The sequence below is a fragment of the Lepidochelys kempii genome, chromosome 7 (genome assembly GCF_965140285.1).
Source record: "Lepidochelys kempii isolate rLepKem1 chromosome 7, rLepKem1.hap1, whole genome shotgun sequence".
NCBI lineage: Eukaryota > Metazoa > Chordata > Testudines > Cheloniidae > Lepidochelys > Lepidochelys kempii.
Window position 1 is genome coordinate 61553029 of NC_136386.1, and position 17897 is coordinate 61570925.

The 17897-nt window shown below is 42.3% G+C and overlaps 1 protein-coding gene across 4 annotated transcripts in view; it reads right to left on the minus strand.

The window, feature by feature from the left end:
• AP3M1 (adaptor related protein complex 3 subunit mu 1) overlaps positions 1-17897 on the minus strand; it is a 45044-nt gene that overhangs the window by 21604 nt on the left and 5543 nt on the right. Inside the window, exon 1 of one of the 4 annotated variants that reach the window (XM_073353151.2) lies at positions 17418-17640. The exons of the other annotated variants lie outside the window; for them this stretch is intronic. The gene's annotated coding sequence lies outside the window, so the exon portion shown is untranslated. Of the gene's footprint in view, positions 1-17417; positions 17641-17897 lie in introns of those variants that run through there. 4 annotated transcript variants of the gene reach the window in all.

Below are 17897 nucleotides of genomic sequence, written 5' to 3' on the forward strand. Positions count from 1 at the left end.
GGAAGCAGGTGAAACCCTGTGACATGGAGAAACTTTCTTCAATTTACAGGTCACAAGAGTGACTTGTCCAGCATCTCAGAAGTTAGTAGTAGGGCTTTGAGCTACTCCCACCCAATCTTACGCTTTTAAGCACGAAAGCTGGTATTATCACAGGAGCTTGAGAGTTAGATTCCCATCTCCTACTGATTTGTGTGCTGAATTCCCTTAGGCTACTTTGAAAATCCCACATTTCCACTGAATGGTCAAGCCATCTGACAGCTAACTTGCTCCCCACAGACAGAGAACACTCCTCTCCCTTACTAACAGCAGAGGGCTCATGAACATGGCTAGTGAAGTCTCACTTCCATCAATGCTGACTAGAGGTTTATTGGAGGGATGTTAAGATCTGGCCAGATGTGGCCTTCTGATTTTATTTATGTCCCAGATTAGCATTAGGTTCTGTAAGGGCTCAGGTGCAGAAGTTCACAAAGCCTCTGTGGTGATGAAGTTTTGGCCCAGTGATGGGGTGTTCACCTGACACTAGCCTAGAAGGGCCAATTAACTGGATAGGCTACATCTGAGGGGAATAAGGTGGCCTAAATAATCCCCTGAATTATAATATGCCCAGTTGAGAAGGAACAGGTGGGGGTAGTAGAGAGCCAGGAAGCTAGCAGCAGAAGGAGAGTGCACTGGAGGAGTCTACAGCCATGCTCTGGCCATTAGAGAAGGAAGGATGGAAATAAATCTAGGGGAATAGGTATACAAAAAGGCTCAGGAAAATGGAAACAAGGTTTAAGATGGTGCAGACCTTTGCTGCTGATTAGAGGATGCCTGAGGTAGATCATGGAGTAAAGGGCGGACCCAGGTTACCTTACCAGCCACTGGTGTGGTAGCACGGTCTGGGCAATGAGTGGAAAGACTATCAGAGACAGTCTGTACAAAAAGGCTTTGATTCCCTCTTCTGGGGTAAGGACTATACTAACCTGGCTAGAGGGCTAAGCCAGAAAGAAAGAGCACACGGGAGTCACAGAGTTTTGGGGAGAGAAGTGGCAGGGTGCACAACAAGCTGCAGAAGGGGACATGGGACCTGGAAAGAGCTAATCTCCCAGAGCAGCCAAGAGGAGGCGCTCTACCGGTGAGTGAACCGCCATGACCGATCCTTAACTGGAAAAAAAAAGATTCCCCCCGTTCTCTTAATGTTTATCCTGTCTTACAGATGAGTTTTTAATGTTAAACTGCAGGGTGGCTGGTCATGCCAAAGCAAAGGCAGTGTTAAGTGTTTTCTTTTTTGAAGCCTGGACATACTTGAACTTTATGACACTGATGACTCCCAGATCTTTCCTGTTTACTATTCTGACTCCTAGTTTTTCAGTCAAATACCACACACTAATTACAGATGAATACGCTGCTCCTCACAAAGCAGATACGATGGACAATTCTACCACACAGCTTTTGGTTACATTCAATAATAGAGCCAGAGTAACAGATCCTCTGAATTATCAGACACATCCTAACAATCAATCATAGACATTGGTACTGATAACACATAAAACTGAACCTCCGATATTTCTAGAAGTCTAACTGCTGCTTCTTCAAGTTACTCCACATGTAGAAGTGTGCCCCAGCACTGGAGTTGGGAACACTTTCACTGGTACTGTCCAGTAGCAGTTGTGTTCCCTCACAGTCCCTCTTTCCCCAAGGGCATAAAGGACATAGCAATCCCAACAAAAGTGTCCTGCTCTGTGGTCTTTTTTTTTTCCCCCCCGGTTTTTGTTACTTAGTCATTAGACTAGTAGTTAATGTTTGGAGTTAATGTAATTGTTACTGTTTCATTTGTCTTACTGGCAGTAAGACAATATAAAATAAGAGAGCACAGAATGGAGCTAATGGTGGAGACTAGATCTCCTGGCTTCAAGCCATGGCCCTCCTTGAGGTTATTCCTCTGACGGACACCCATGGCTATTTGGGGGAGGAGTATAATCTCTAAGTGTGCTTAAACGCAAGTCTGTCAAGAAGCAAAAACACACAAGGAGAGACAGTCCAGACTGACACTTTTTCCTCATGGAAAAAATCCGTAACCGCTTTGGTAAACTCTGAACACAGACCTGGTGGTGAGAGAATACACCCTTGTATTCCCCACCCTTCTCGCTATTCTAATCTATGTACAAAGCATGCCTTGTGAGGTATCCTTTGAAAACTCAATTGCTGGTATTGTCCTAGTAAAATGTGTGGCAATATTATATGTGAAGTTATATGATTCCCCTGCATGATATTAAAACAAGTTCCAAACCCCACAGCATTGTCCAGGCAGAAGTCAGGTCTGTCCGAAAGGAAGGAATGTGTGCTTGCCTTAATTTGCATATAAGGAATAAACAGTCATCAAGTAGGGAGGGAAAAGAAGGGAGGTTCAAACAGGTGGGGGAAAAACCCAGCAGGGACTATCCTACATATATGCTTTGTCTCCTGGGTCTCAGCTGGGAATGATTTTCAAGAGAGGAACTGAAACTATAAAAAAGGGACAAACACCCCCACCCCCTCACCTCATTCTCCGCACCTGCGAAGACAAAATGGTCATTGGACTCTGTGGGAGGGGTTCCGACCTGAAAGCTTGGTCAGTAATCTGGGGGAGCATGGGGTGAAAGTTTGCTTTGCACCTAAAATAATTTAAGTAGATATTACTAAGAATCTTACTTTTTTCTTAACCATTTCTGACTCTTATGCGTCATTACTTATGCTCTCAAAGTCTTAGTTTTACAGTTTTATCTAACCCAGTGTATATAAACTGAAGTGTCTGGGTAACTATTTAAAGTAATCAACTAGCACATTATTCCCTTAAAACAGTGGTTCTCAAACTTCCTTTTTCGCGGACCACTTGAAATTTGCCGAGGGTCTCGGTGGACCTTTTAATGAGCTTTCCAAATATTTGTACCATTAGCTAACTATTGTAAAGCGCTTTGGATAAAAAATGCTATATAATTTTTTTTTGTTCTACAAATAAAAGCACACAATTCATATTTTAGCATCAGTAGTCTTGCTAATGCGATGGATGTACCCTCTCTCCCCTGTTGCTGGGAAGGAGTGAGGGGCCTCTCCACTGCCATGGCCAAGCTGGGGAAAGTAGCCTCTTTCTCTGGCCGCTGCAGCCCTGCATGTCCCAAATTCCTGCCACCCCCTCTTCTCAGCCCACTACCGCCTCCCACCTACCTCCTATTCCCCCACAAGGCCACCACCTCCATGTGCATCTTCTCCAAGGTCCAGGCACCTATTTAGTGGAGCCAAGCCTGTGTGGCTCCACTAACTGGATGGGTAGCCCTTCATTCTCTTGTGTGCAGCTACCCAGGTGTGCACCTTAGAGGGAACTATTCACGGACCACCTGAACGGAGCTTACGGACCACAGTTTGAGAGCAGCTGCCTTAAAGAAATAATAAACAATATACTTGTAGTGTCTGGAAAAGGGATCGCCAGTTCAAGACATAAATTTCTGTGGGAAAATCCAAAACTGGGTACGTTGGGGGGGTTACCCTGCAGTATCACCAAGGCTGGTCAGAGCCAGGATGTAGAGCTGGCTGGCTGTGGTCACACACAGACTCAAGGTGTGGCTTCCATGCTGGAAGTCTATTTGTGAGCAGCCCAGATGGGAGCTACTACAGCAAGACATTGTAAGGCACCCAAGGTTCAAGAGCAGGGAGACAAATCCCCACAAAGTCTGGACTGTACCCTGGCATGTCACACTGGTACAAAGACTTCTTCATTTGATTCATCCTTGCAATGCTCTTGTCACCAGAGATGTAACACTGAGCTCGGGAACAATCAGGAAGCCTAGAGACACTCAAATCCATCAGGACAGTCACAGATCCCTATTTTCCAAGGACACAGGCTCTGACTCCAGTTCAGTTCCCCAGCACTGAGCCATGTCTCCTTTTCCAGGCACAAGGAAGAGCTCTTCAAAGGAGCTGTTGGCACAGGAAAAAGTTGGAGTGGAATTCTTGGCGTTGCACCATAGCAAGGGGCCAGTACAAATGATATCTTTGCCAAAAAGAGCTCAAGGGCAAGGATGCATCTCTCATCCTATTTCAGTACCAGATTTATCTGCACAGTCCCTCTCAGTTTCCTGAGCACGCTGGTGCTATCTCAGCACCTCCTTTGTCAGCTCTGGCAGCATTAGCAAAATCTTCCTCTACATAAGCAGCTGCAGTCACTGACAAACTGTTAGTATGGAGGGGGTCAGCTACAGCACCCTTAGCACAGATGCTGCTTAACAATAATTTTATAGCTATCAAGAGATCCACAGGGTCTGACCTCTGCCCCAGCTGGTGACCAGTCTCTTGAGAATGACCCTTTAATGTGCTGGACCCAGAACCAGTACTAGGCATAAGCAGACTAAGCAATTGCTTAGGCCCTAAGCAGCTCAAGGGGCTAGCACCAACTTTGGTTGGGCCCAAAGGACCTACACAGTCCCACCAGGGTAGGCTTATGATCTCCAAGATTGGGCCTTTGGCTCCATCAATCCCTGTCCCTTGCTGTAGCTTCCCAACAGCAAACTCCTGTGGGAGGCTTGTACTATTCCCCCTTCAGGGTGCAATGCTCTCAGCAGGTATTTGCAGCAACAGTGTTTTCAAAACAAGGTAATTTTCCCCCCTTTTATTCTCCAGCTCAGTTTGCATATCCCACTGCCAGGTTTTCCTGCTTTTAGGTGTCAACTCTTCAGTCACTGGGGAGGACAGAAAGGGGGTGTTTTGCTGGATCCTTTGTTGATTTGGGTCAGTTTCAGACCGTTCTTTACTGCCCCAGCTATTTCACCCAGACAGTTAGCTGACCCATGTACCTCATGTGTCCTGGGCTGTTCCAAAAGCAGTGTTAACCTTTTTGCCTCCATTGAGTAGCAATGCACAGTACACACGGGAATCATAAGATTACTACAGAAAACTCCCACTTCATCACAACATCACAAACAGATTCCTTAGTGTCCTGGAATGACCCTGAGGTCTGGTGAGAACCAGAGTCTTCAATCCTGGAAGTCACCTCAGTTTTGGTGCCAGACTGATGCCCTCCTCAGAAAGCAGCAAGGGTTTGTGTGATGAAAAGTTCTCTGAATCAACATTAAAGTACAATTAAGGATGCAAGTCCCATACACATCCTTCAATCTCCTATTATGGCTCCTGCATTAGAGATTTCCTCATCCAAAAGGCTGACTCCTCTTCACCCTCACACAAAAGTCTTCCACGAAAAAGGAAAGAAAACAAGACTAGAGAGGGATATGGGAAAGACCCTCCTATTGGACCCGAGGATGTTAATTCTCACAACTTTCCTTGGTTTCCTCGGATTTGGTCAAATATCCCTTTCCCGTATGGTCTGCAACCATGGCCATATTGGCCCTCATGGCCAGAATGTAAAGGATAAGTTCTCCTGTAACATGTATCACCCATACGCAAGATTCATGAGAACTTGCATATAATCACTCTCCTCATTAAGTTCAGCAAACAGAAGAACAAAAAATTCCAAATGATGTAGAAATACATGTTCACCAGGAGAATTCTTGGATCTTCCACTTGGTTCTTTGGTACCCAGTGAAACCCTTCCACAGGCTACACTAGTGTCAGCTGATTTTAAAAAAACTCACTCGAATGACTGAAGTGCATGGGGGAAAGCACAATCCCAGACATTCTTTTGGATACAATTCAGAAAAAGCCTATCAGTTGTTTATATTCTATAACCAACGTCCCAAAGCAGAGTTGCTCTACCTATTAGTGAAGGGATATTGGAGGCAGCGAAGTTCTTTAGATGATCCTGCCTTCATTTCAGCTACTTCAAAATGTGCTGATTTTATATTATATAAACCAAGTACTGTCAAAGGTTTTGAGTATTTTTATACCCTGGCTCCATCTTCACTGGTGGCATTGCCACCAGTGAGAGATCAAAACAGTCAAGGAAATCAACTCCCATGGAAAAAGCACCCAAAAGCCTGGATCTCTAAGAAAAATCTACTCTTCGGTTGCTCTGCATATCAGAACAGCAAGCTATCAAACCATGCTAAGTAAGGATTATCTGCAATGGGATAGACTGTCAGATTAAGGACAAATTACCCTCCGTTTAAGACAAGTGTAGAATTAAAGTGTTATCTTAAGGAAATGTGTTATAAAGAAAGGCCCTGACTAGCAAGTAGGAGGCAGGCCTCGAAAGTGAGTTATAAGACCAACAGGAATGGAGTATGGAAGATATCTGTGACACTATACCTCGGGGGAGTGCCCGATAACCCCCCATATTCCTCATCTATATATAATTTTGATATGGCATATAAAACATGCCATGTGAGGTACTGGGGAAAGGTTATGATCTGCTGAAACTCATTGTTCCAGCTAAATGTGTGGATCATTAATGCATATAAAAATAATCATCTTGTATGGTTTTCACTAAAATATGCTGTGGGTTTGGGAAGTGCCCAGATACTAGCTCTCCAGAGACCATGACAAGGGAGGTAACCAACGCCCAGGTGGGTGCTGAACAGACATCACCAGCCATTGTCCAGTAGAGGAGTTACAATTACATTACTCACTCACAGGATACATACCTGGGTATTGCTTCACCTTGCCCACCAGACATGCCTGGACTTGTTCTCCAAGCACATGGGCTAAGGGTATAAAACAGAACACAGTGGCCTGATGCTTGGCTTTTTCTCCCCCTTTTCCCCCCACCCCAATGCTGCAAGCAACAAGGAGACTGAGAAGACTGAAGCCTCCAACAGGGGAGACAGTACACAGGTTTCAACTTTGAAACCTGTGTACTATGAACTGCAGTATCTAGTGGGGTGAGAAAAACTGCTTAATCTAGATGTTGCCCAGTCTAATGGAGTTCAGAGTTTAGACTGCGTGCTTATATATTTTATTTTGGTAACCACTCTGACTTGTTGCCTATCACAATCTCTCTCGTAGTCAGTAAACTTGCTTTACTGTTTATCTTTAGTAGTGAGTTTGCCTGAAGTGTTTGGTAAATCTGCTCAGGTTTACAAAGGCCAGTGTATATCCACTTTCCACTGATGAAGTGGGGAACCAACGAATAAACCTGCACTGCTTGTCTTGAGCAGTGCAAGAAGGTATATTCCTGAGGTACAAGGCTGGGAGCTGGGGACAGGATTGGCTGGTGCCTTTCTGTGTGATTCATGAGTAGCTTTGGGAGCATTCATTCAATCTAGCTGGGTGTGGGTCTCCACATGCTGTTGTGCTGAGCGATAACAGCGCCTGGAGCGGTTTCCTGCTCGGTACTAGCCCAGTATTGTGGAGAGACAACCCAGGCTGGAGAGTTAATGGGGCACAACGGTCCCACAGTCCCAGGCTGCACCTTGGAGATTCTGTTAGTCTGGTTCCCCCCCACCGCTCTCCCAAAAAAGCCTCTAACCAGCAGGGGTGTCTGCAAATGGTTTTAAAACAACACAAAGAATCGGTCTTGAAGGAACCAGCTGGATCTTTCCACCACACATGCCAGTGTTATCTTAAAAGTAAAGCTTATGCAAACCCTTTGACGCAAGAAAATCTGTTGGTCAGCAGGGAGGAAAGGCCTTGGGGAGAAAGGAGGTTGTAAATATAATCTGGATTAAGATGGGAAATAAGGATGAACTCTCTCAAAATTGGTCGTTAGCTGAAGTCAGTAACTGACAATCACTTGTTTGTTAAAGGATATAAAAATTAAACTCTTGAAGGGTTTGTGGCTAATACCCGCCTGACCACATTGGGGATGACCAACATGAGACTAAGCACCCCTGGGTTTAGAACATTTATAAGTATCTTGATCAAATGCTTATAAATGTTTTGTTACTGGTGGATGTAGTAAATTGCTTATTTAGGCATGTTTAGAACTGCATAAATTCCATTTGGCCTGTGGATTCAATAAAGGAATTTATGGCTAAATTAGTATTGTGGTACTACCCTATATGAAACACCTCCAACAAGTTTAAATCTGTAAAGAGGATCTACTGCGTGCTAAAATCTCTCTCAGCGGCATTAGATGCTAGTTCAATGGCTCCAAGTGCTGCGACGCAATGCTCACCATGGTTCTTTATAACAATTTTCCTGAGAGAAGTGCAAGCAACCATTGGCTATTTACCATTCAATGGTCAGAATTTATTTAGCATTAAGGCTGATGAGTCTCCTCATTGAGACTCGAGATCCACTCTCAGATCATACGATTTATATAATCCTATGTTCAGAAAAAACCCTTTATCCTCAATCTTCCTTCTCTAGTACAGACAGAGAAACACTCCAATATGAAGAGAAACATTCTCATAACTGAGCAATCCATAAAGATCTAGATGTTAGAAAAAGCCAGTTCCACTACCCTTGGACTAATCTACAATGACTAATCTTATACCCTTCTACTCCACCCTTTGGTTCCCATCTGTTGTATTGCAAGGAGGCTTGGATGGCGATCACCACAGATCAATGAGTCCTTCAAATCAGGGACCATTCAATTTCAAACCTTGCCTCCTTCCCACCCTCTTCCCAAGTACCATTCTAATGCATGGCACTTGTATGAGAAAACAGACCACCTAAATCAAGTTAGGTGCAATAGACAGAGTGCCTCAGGAGTATGTTGGGAAAGGTTTCTATTCTCAGTTTCCTCACCCCCTTGCCCCCCAAAAAATGGGGCTTGCATTCAATTCTATATCTCAGGAACCCCAAACAATTACATGTCAAATTCTGTATGCTTGCTAACTCCAGTTATTCCTGCTGTAGGTCCCATGGAATGGTTCATTCCCCTCAACTTGCAGGATGCTCATTTTCATGTGTCAAATATATACACACTCACACTCTTAACTTTTATGGCTCCACTGCATCGTTAACAGTGTTTCAGAATTTTATCACCCAAGGGTGTTTACAATGTGCCTAACAGTAATAGCAGCTCATCTACACGGACAAGGGTTGCACATTTAACCTCTAACTGGCTTGTGCATGTGCATGGGGAAGGTGTAGGGACAGGAAATCACAAATGCAGGTAATAGCAACCACAAGGAAAGTGATTTCTTCCCCCCTCCGCCATCCTGGATTTGAGGATCAACTTAAAGTTGAATCAGATTCCATCCTGATCTATAAAGTTCATTAAATTCTGCTAGATTCAGCAGCAGTGAGAGCATTCCTCCCACTGCACAGATTCCTCATTTAAAAAAAAAAACAAAAAAAAACAACAACTAATCCTCCACTTCCGTACTTGGCCTCAAACAAAAAACAGGATATGTCTCAAACTTCTAGGCCACATGGCTTCATATATGTTCATAACTTCATTTGCCAGACTGTGTCTCAGATCACTTCAAGCTAGAAGCGAATACAGTTTGCAAATCAAGACTCCACATGTCATTAAATGTGCGGATTCCAGATTCAATTCTAACCTCTATGGAATGGTGAATGATAGGAAATGTATGTGCAGGAATTCAGATTGTCTTCTCTGATTGTGTCCAAAACTCTAATTGATTAATTCAAGATGGGTTGGGAAGCATAAATAGATCATTCAGCCTCATGAATTTAGATCTCATCGAGAATACACAATTTACGTGAATGTGCTAGAATTTGCAAGCTAATCTCATGCCTCTTAAAAGCGTTTCTACCTATATTCAAGGATTTTTCAATCCAAGGGGGTCTCAGACAATTTCACAGGGGCCTATTCCATAAACAGGCAGGGAAGTGTGATATTAGACCTTCTTTGTCAGGAAGTCATAAACTTTGAGAATGGAGTATTCAGAAGTGTAGACAGCTCTTCACTTCCCAGGAGTCTAGTGGCCGTACTAAGCAGGAAAATATTCTGTCCCATGAGTGGGAATTAAAAAATTGATTGAATTTTCCAATAGGAGGGCTTCTCCACAGAGACTTATTCATGTCAAATCAAAACAGGGAAGTGTTTGATATTTTGTTCTCAAGCAGGAAAGAATCCAGGATCTCTAGCAGTTGCCGTCATTATTTGTTGGTCACACCATCTGATGGATGCTTTCCCTCCGTTTCCAGTAAATCAAAGAGTGTTTTGGAAAATAAGGTAAGAAAAAGCTTGAGCTGTATTGGTCGCTCCTACTTTACCCTAATCCGTTTTGGTTCTCAGACCTACTGTCAAATTTATCATGACCTTTATGAACTGGAAGTGTGATATCACTGTCTAATTCTTTACCCAAACCCAGCCTCATTGAATATCACATCCTGGATAATATCTATATGTCCTTGGTAAAAAGTCCTCTTCAGAACAGGAAGTTATCCACATATACTGCAAAATGCAAACAGTTTTCATTATGGGTGCGATCTTAAGAGGGTTACATTCCACATTGGTGTTTTAGTCCAGTTATTTTAGATTACTTATTTTTAAAGCACTCTGAATTATCTATTGCTTCAGTCAAAGTCACTTGGCTCCTATATCTGCATTTCTTACTCAAACAGAGGGAAGTTCAGTTTCCCCCCCCACCCCAGTCAGTGACTAGATTTGAGAGGGCTTGTTCATATTTTTCCTTCTGTGAGAGAGCTACACCATGGGACTTAAATATAGTCTTTTCTTCACTTACAGATCCTCCCTTTGAGCCTTTATCAAACTGTCCAATTCATCTGTCAATGAAAGTGGCATTCTTGGTAGCAGTTACATCAATTAGTAGAATAATCAATTTGCAAGCCTTATTGATAAATCCTCCTTGCAGAGTTTCATATGGGTAGGGTAAGTATGAGACCATACCCATCTGTTTATTAACTTACTAGCCTTTTTTCCAAAACCTCATACTTCATTGTCTGAATTTAGATTACATACTCCAGGTAAGAGAAGATTGCTATTTTATTTATTTAGACCTTTTCATTAAGCTTAGACTTGACATTGCTAACGGGAATAAATCCAAGGGGATGGCTTTCATCTTAAACTCACAATGGGTATCTATTTCTATTAGAAATGCTTATGACATTAAGTAGTCGTCCTCCAAACATCTGAATCCACTCCACCAGAACACAAGTCACATCAGTAGCATGTCTAAGACAAATTGCAATATTGGAAATCTGTGGAGCAGCTATCTGGTCTTCAGCTTATACATTTAGGAAACATTTTTTAGCAACCGCTTCAAGATTTGACCCTGTTTCTGAAGGGAAGTTTTGCGATTTTTTTTCCAGATAATTCCTAGCAGGTGACTGCTGGCTCATCACCATATGCAGGATCCAAAATTACAGTGAAGAAACAACAATGATTACTTAACTTTAGAGTAAATTTTGGTTCTTCAAGATGTTCTGCACATGTAGAGCCCATGACCTACCCTCTGTCCCCACAGCTTGGAGTCTTCTAAATGAAGATGCTGGGGGGCAAAGGAATTAAGTGGTGGTTGGAGCTGCTGTGCTATTTAAGCCCTTGGGGCTGGATGGGAGTTCAAGGGCATAAAAGGTACATGCACAACTCCTCCTGAACATTACTAGTGAAAACATTCTGAACTCCTGTGTGGGGGTACGTGGATACCATAAGCAGGATCCACATATACAGAATATCCCAAAGAGCCACAGTTCCTACAAAGTAAGGAACCATTCTTTTTTCCAAGATTCAATCTTATAAAAGTACAATTACTATGTAACCTTATCTTTGTAGCATTGTCATTTTAATTAACATTCCTTATTTCAAAACAGGATTGTTGATATTCAGAAACTTTTAAAAGCCAGAATTCAAGTGTCATTATTAGGACAAATGTATTATGCAGTCAATTCATAACTGCTTAGTGTCTAGTGACTAATCCCTTTTACTCACCTGAAACTCCCAGAACCAGAATGGGTATAAGTGAGATTAAGAAGGGCTTCTGCGTGAATGACAGCTGCAATAGATTTGAGTCATATGTTTAACCAGCATTGCTTTATACAGTTTTTTTTTTTTTTTTAAAGTTCCTGGTTCCCATGTGTTCCTCAACATTTAATTAGCATTTTTTAAAACCCATTGGTAATCACCTTTTGAGATGCTTTAATTTTTTAAATAAATTGTATTTTTAAGGATGCTTTGAAGTTGTTGTTAATCAGTAATTTAGTGTGCAAAACAACCCTTTCCATTATCGGTCTTGTTTTTCCATAATGGAAATCATAACCTGTGTTTGAAGTAGAGATTTGTACAGTATTTCATCTACCAACTGACAGGCCTTTTATAAAGTACTTACATGCAGCCCCAATTCAGTCTGTTTCCAGACCTGATTCACTCCATCACTGGCAAGACTCTACTAACACAATTGCCCGGACCCGAGTAACACAATTACAGAGATCATTACAGTATTAGCAGTGGAATAATCACATTTCCTTTGAAGGCAGAGGATAGAAAGTTTCATCATTAAAGCTGGAAATCCAAGTGACTCATTTGGAAACAGAATTTAAAAAAACCTTCATGTCTAATTCCACATTCCTGGAAAATGTGAATGGAACTGCATCTTAAATAGAAGTTACATCCAAGGAAGTCTGGTAAAGAATGCTGTGGGAATGTCTGAGGAAATGTACTATCCAAAAAACAGGTCAGATATTGTACTGGAGAACTAACTAGACAGTAGTAGTCCCAAGATCTTAACTATCAAACAGATTTTCATATTCTTTGTAGAACTGGGGACCAATCATGCAGCATGCCAAGTAGTGTCAAATTGCACCAGTACCATTGACCATTAAGAAAACTCCGCAGTTAACAAGATTTGGCCATTAGGAAGCCAGAAATCTGGTCTTGTAGCCCTTGGGAGATTCTCCCCACTGCCCAGCTAACACTCAGAAGCCTTAAAAGCACTAGAGCAATGTGGGGCCTATTAGTCAGCCCCACGCTGCTCCCTTCCTAAGGGACATTCTGAGAGCAGGAAGGGATGTGTTTGCACAGTGCCAAAAAGCCACAAAGTATTGAAATGCAGTACAACAGCCTATAGATAGCCATTGGGAGGCTGTGGTAAGTTAGAGCAGCTTTGGGAGTTGCTTTAACTGATGCCAAGAAATAGTGCTGGCCTGCAGCCATCCCAGAATCTGAGCGGTGCAAGGGTGAAATAAAAGCACTTCCACCTCCTTCCTCCATGAGGCACAGCACACGTTGGACCTCTGACCAGTTTCAATGGCACTCCTGCTCACATGAGCAGAGGCAGAAGTACTCGTAGAGCTCTGCGTGGATGCAAATTTATATCTGCCCCCAGCCCTGTCCTCTGGCATGGCTGTACAGACCCCAGACAGGAGAGACAGACAACTGTGTGGAAGAGATGGGGGTGGGTCTGGGGGCGGTATAGTCACTTGGGAGAAACTGCCAGCATGGGGTGCTGGCTCCTGGGAGCAGTGGCCCCACGTTCAGCTCCTTTCACTGCTGCGGTTCCCGCCAGAGCCCTGTGGTTCAGCAGATACTGATTTATAGCCACAGATATAAATTTGTATCTGCGCAGGTATCTAAGCATTGGGCCTGAAATCAAGTTTGCACACCAATAACATCTAGTACTATAGGGCTGCCTGGAAAAGAATTTCAGAGATCTAAAGGACACAGCAACAGAATCCTTACTTTTAAAACCTTTTTAAAAGATCCAGTGTTTAGAAGAGAGATTTGTTAGAAGTATGTGGTTGTTTACCCACTGATACATCCCTTTATTTAAAAAATAAAAACAAAGACATGAAGTGATTGGAAAAAGTATTCCAGGGGAAAGGGTGGGGAAAAGCAGCCAAGAGATCATAAGAAATGCTGATTTAAAGTTAGTCTTCCACAAGTTTCTAGGTTGTAACTGGGAGGCATTTAGGATCTGTTTCTAAGATGTATTCACAGATGAGTCCAAGCAGAAAAACAGTTGAGTTAGGTTACAGTGTCTATTAATACCTAAGAGACCTTCTCAGGTACTGAAAGGACAGGAATGACATCTGTGAAGGAATTTGTTATGGATGTGGTAAAGACAGATCTGTATGAAGGAGTCCTGTTTGGATGGAGATAGAAGGGGATGGATTTTGAACAAAATATGGGGAATAATCCCACAGTCTGCAGAAGCCTAACTAACCTATTCCTTTTTCTCCTCCAAACACAAAAGGAAGGAGAAAAATACAAAATAAAGGAGTAAGTAGTTCTAAAAGGTGATGTGGGTTGCTTGTTTTCTGGGGGAGAAAACGTTCTTGCATATTAAATTGAATGGGATTTAAAACTCATTGAGTTGCAAATAGGTAAAGACTGTGTCTAGGATTTTTAAGATGTATTTTCCTGATCTTGTATTGTAAACAACATTAAACATCCCAAGTCCCAGAGACTAACAGGAATTCCAATATCCATCTGATTCACTTTAATCAGTACTTGTGGCACCTTAGAGGCTAACCAATTTATTTGAGCATAAGCTTTCGTGAGCTACACTCACTTCATCGTAGCTCACGAAAGCTTATGCTCAAATAAATTGGTTAGTCTCTAATGTGCCACAAGTACTCCTTTTCTTTTTGCAAATACAGACTAACATGGCTGTTACTCTGAAACTTTAATCAGTGTCTTTTACCAGAGCCAAAGCTGTTTCAATTTTTTTTTAATTAAAGATTTCATCTGCTGCATGCCAGTTTCAAGTGTTTAAAAGGAGACCCTGTAAATGATCACTCCATATCTAACCTCTCAAAGGAAACTTGTGCAACACCTTCAAAAACAAGCCTGGGCGCTTATATTCATAACCAAATATCATTGATTCAATAGAGACAATGATTTTGTGTCTCATTACAAGAGCCTGTAACCCACTAACTCTCCTTTGTCCTACAACTGCAGAGGTAGTAATTGCCTGCTTCATTTTGAGTGGTTTCTTGCAACATGTGCTAACTCCTTATGTTCAACACTGTTTCACCTTATATTTATCCATGAAACACTGATTACCTTTCCCACACCTGAAGAACAACTCTGTAGAGTTCAAAAGCTTCCCTTCCACAACAGAATTTGGTCCAGTAAAAGATACTGACTTACCCACCTTGTCCCTCTGTAAATCTGTCGGTCCAAAACCAACTTTGTATTCAACAGGTTCCACTTTGTTTATGTATGGAAGTGAAATCTTGCTGCATATTCTATTAAATGGGCAAGGCTAGGGGTAAAGGGAGAACAAGAGGGAAAACTGCAACATTTTAAATGGGGAAGTTTTAATTCTGGCTTCTACCAGATATTGCTCCTATGAATATCAGCCAATTGCCACACCAGCACTTACTATCTGCCATTCATACTTTTCCATGTGTATGACCCCACCTTCTCTCCCACAAATAGAAATCTCACAATAAGAGTATGTAATTGCTCAGTTATTAGTAAGCATGAAAAGGCTAGAAAGTTAAATGTCTTTGTCAGAGTTTCAGGATAACTGCACCTGTTTTCCCTGGTCAGGTCTCAAGCGGTCACCTGTTTCCAGGCAGGCACCCTGGTCCCACTCCCTTTTGACTGGGAGTTTTAAAAGGCTGCACAGCTCCCTGCCTTACACCGATCTCCCTGTGACGTTGCACTCCATATGTTTTACGGAAATATGCTTGTGTGAATATGATGTAACACTCATATACTTTATGCAAAAGATCTCTTGTAAGGCATAACAAAGGTTATAAACTACTGAATATATTCCTCCTATTTGTATACATGTACCATTCTTATAATGGAAGCTAGAAATATGAAGTATAACTCTGAGGTCCTATTACAATTTATGCAAAGTGTGGGCCATTAATGGTGGTTTAGAATCTTGATAGCTCCCAGTGACTAGGACAATGGGTTGTAAAGGGTTTATTTACCCACAAGCCTTCCTGTGTACTTGTGGGCCACCCCCAGGAAAAATGGAGACTACGAGTCTTAGTGACATGTGACCATGTCACATGATCTTGGAATCCATCTTAATCCTTGTACTTTTCCAGTGATGAGGCAGGGATGGGGACAAGCACAGACAAAAGATTCCTGCCTTGTGCCAAAGCTATAAAAAGGGGTGGAGCACAATGAAAGGGGCAGCCAGTCATATGAGAACCCCTGCTTACCACCTGACATGTCTGCTGGATCTAACAAAGACTGTACTGGGGAAAGGATTGGGCCCAGACTAGGAAAGAGTCTAGTCTGCAAAAGCAGTTTACTGGAACATCTTTAAGGGTGAGATATTACCCTCTTTAAGGGTGAGATATTACCTGTAATCAGCTTCTTAATGTATTAGGCTTAGACTTGCAAGTTGGTTTTATTTTGCTTTTGTGACTTACTTCATTCCATCTGTTATTACTTGAAACCACTTAAATCCTACTTTTTATACTTAATAAAATCACTTTTGTTGGTTAATAAATCTAGAGTAAGTGATTGATATCCAGAGGAGCAAACAGCTGTGCATCTCTCTGTATCAGTGTTATAGCGGGCAGACAATTTATGAATTTACCCTGTATAAGCTTTATACAGAGTAAAATGGATTTATTTGGGGTTTGGATCCCATTGGGAACTGGATGTCTAGGTGCTGGAGACAAGTAACCTGCTGAGCTGTTTTAACTTAAAGCCTGCAGCTTTGGGGGCATGATCTGGACCCTGGGTCTGTGTTGCAGCAGGCTAGTGTGTCTGGCTCAACAAGACCAGGTTCTGGAAGTCTCAAGCTGGCAGGGAAAATGGACCCAAAGTTAATTTCAGCACATCAAGTGACAGTCCCAAGGGGATCTCTGTGACCAAACAAGTCATAATCCCCAGCAAGCTAATGTGCCTAAGGCCAACACTTGTGCTTTGCTTTTTCTCTGAGTGCTATGAACAATGTATTGCCAGCAGTTACCACACAGCTCTTTTTAAGCAAGCACATTTACTCTTAAGGTAAAAAAGCATTACTGAGACAACACAGTGAGACCCCGATTTAAACACAACAGGAGTTGTTACCCATCGGTCCCTCCAACCCTTTGTAATGGTGGGGAGGGGGGGGGGGAGGAGGGAGCCCTTGGAGACAAAGTCCTGTCCATTTGCTAAAAGGAAAACCAGGAGTCTGTTTAAATACAAAAAGAAAAGGAGTACTTGTGGTACTCCTTTTCTTTTTGCGAATACAGACTAACACGGCTGTTACTCTGAAACCTGTTTAAATACAGCCTTTTATGCCAATAGCCCTTCCTTTGTCTGTTGGTCTATGTGGAATCAAGTTTGAACCAGTACATGCAGCCTCTGCCAGGGGCGGGACCCCTGTGGAGGTGTTTACAACCTAACTGATGCAATTGCCCTTCCCTGTCTCCAGTTCCTGGAGCTGTGATTAAGCCTCCCTTTGGAGATGTATATGTATCACTCTGAGCCAGGGATTGTCAACTTAATACAATATGGTCCTCAAAGATATTGCATGGGATGTAATATGTCAGCATTATTCCCCCCCCCAAGTTCTCACAACCTCCATTTTGGGCTCAAAATTACAAGGTCCCTAGTTTCTCCTGCAGAGGTGCTATCCATTCTCAACCATCTTCGGACCCACTTATCAGGGACAGGTCTTTTGTTTCTATCTACCATTCCTCCATAATGCTCCCAGAAGCAGAAAATTAACACTTACCACAAGGAAAAGGTTAGCATCAGGCTCCTCTCAATGCTCAATTGCCCATAGTTTAAGCACTGTATTACAGAATATTTACCATGCACAAACCCACTGGATAAGTGACTATTCTTTCCATAACTTTTTCAGCACATAAACCAGATGTTGCAGAGGCCATGCCAACTATTGGTTTAGGTTTTGTAAATACTTAAACACATTCCCCACCTCCAATGCCAAGCTAGTAGATTCATTTCTTTTAAACATTTACCTACAGTGTTTATAACTGAAACATTGCTGTGTCGTGGCTAGCTCATAAGAACCTGAAATGGACTAGAAACTTATTCATCTAAAGTTAGAATAAATATACAGCTTAAACAGCAATTAGATTTTTAGCAACTTCTCCCATTTTTAATAGCATTGCTATCAGTATCAAAGGGACAAGCTTCTGTCACCCTTATTCATGTTGACTAGCACTGTACTCATTACAGACCTATTGATTTT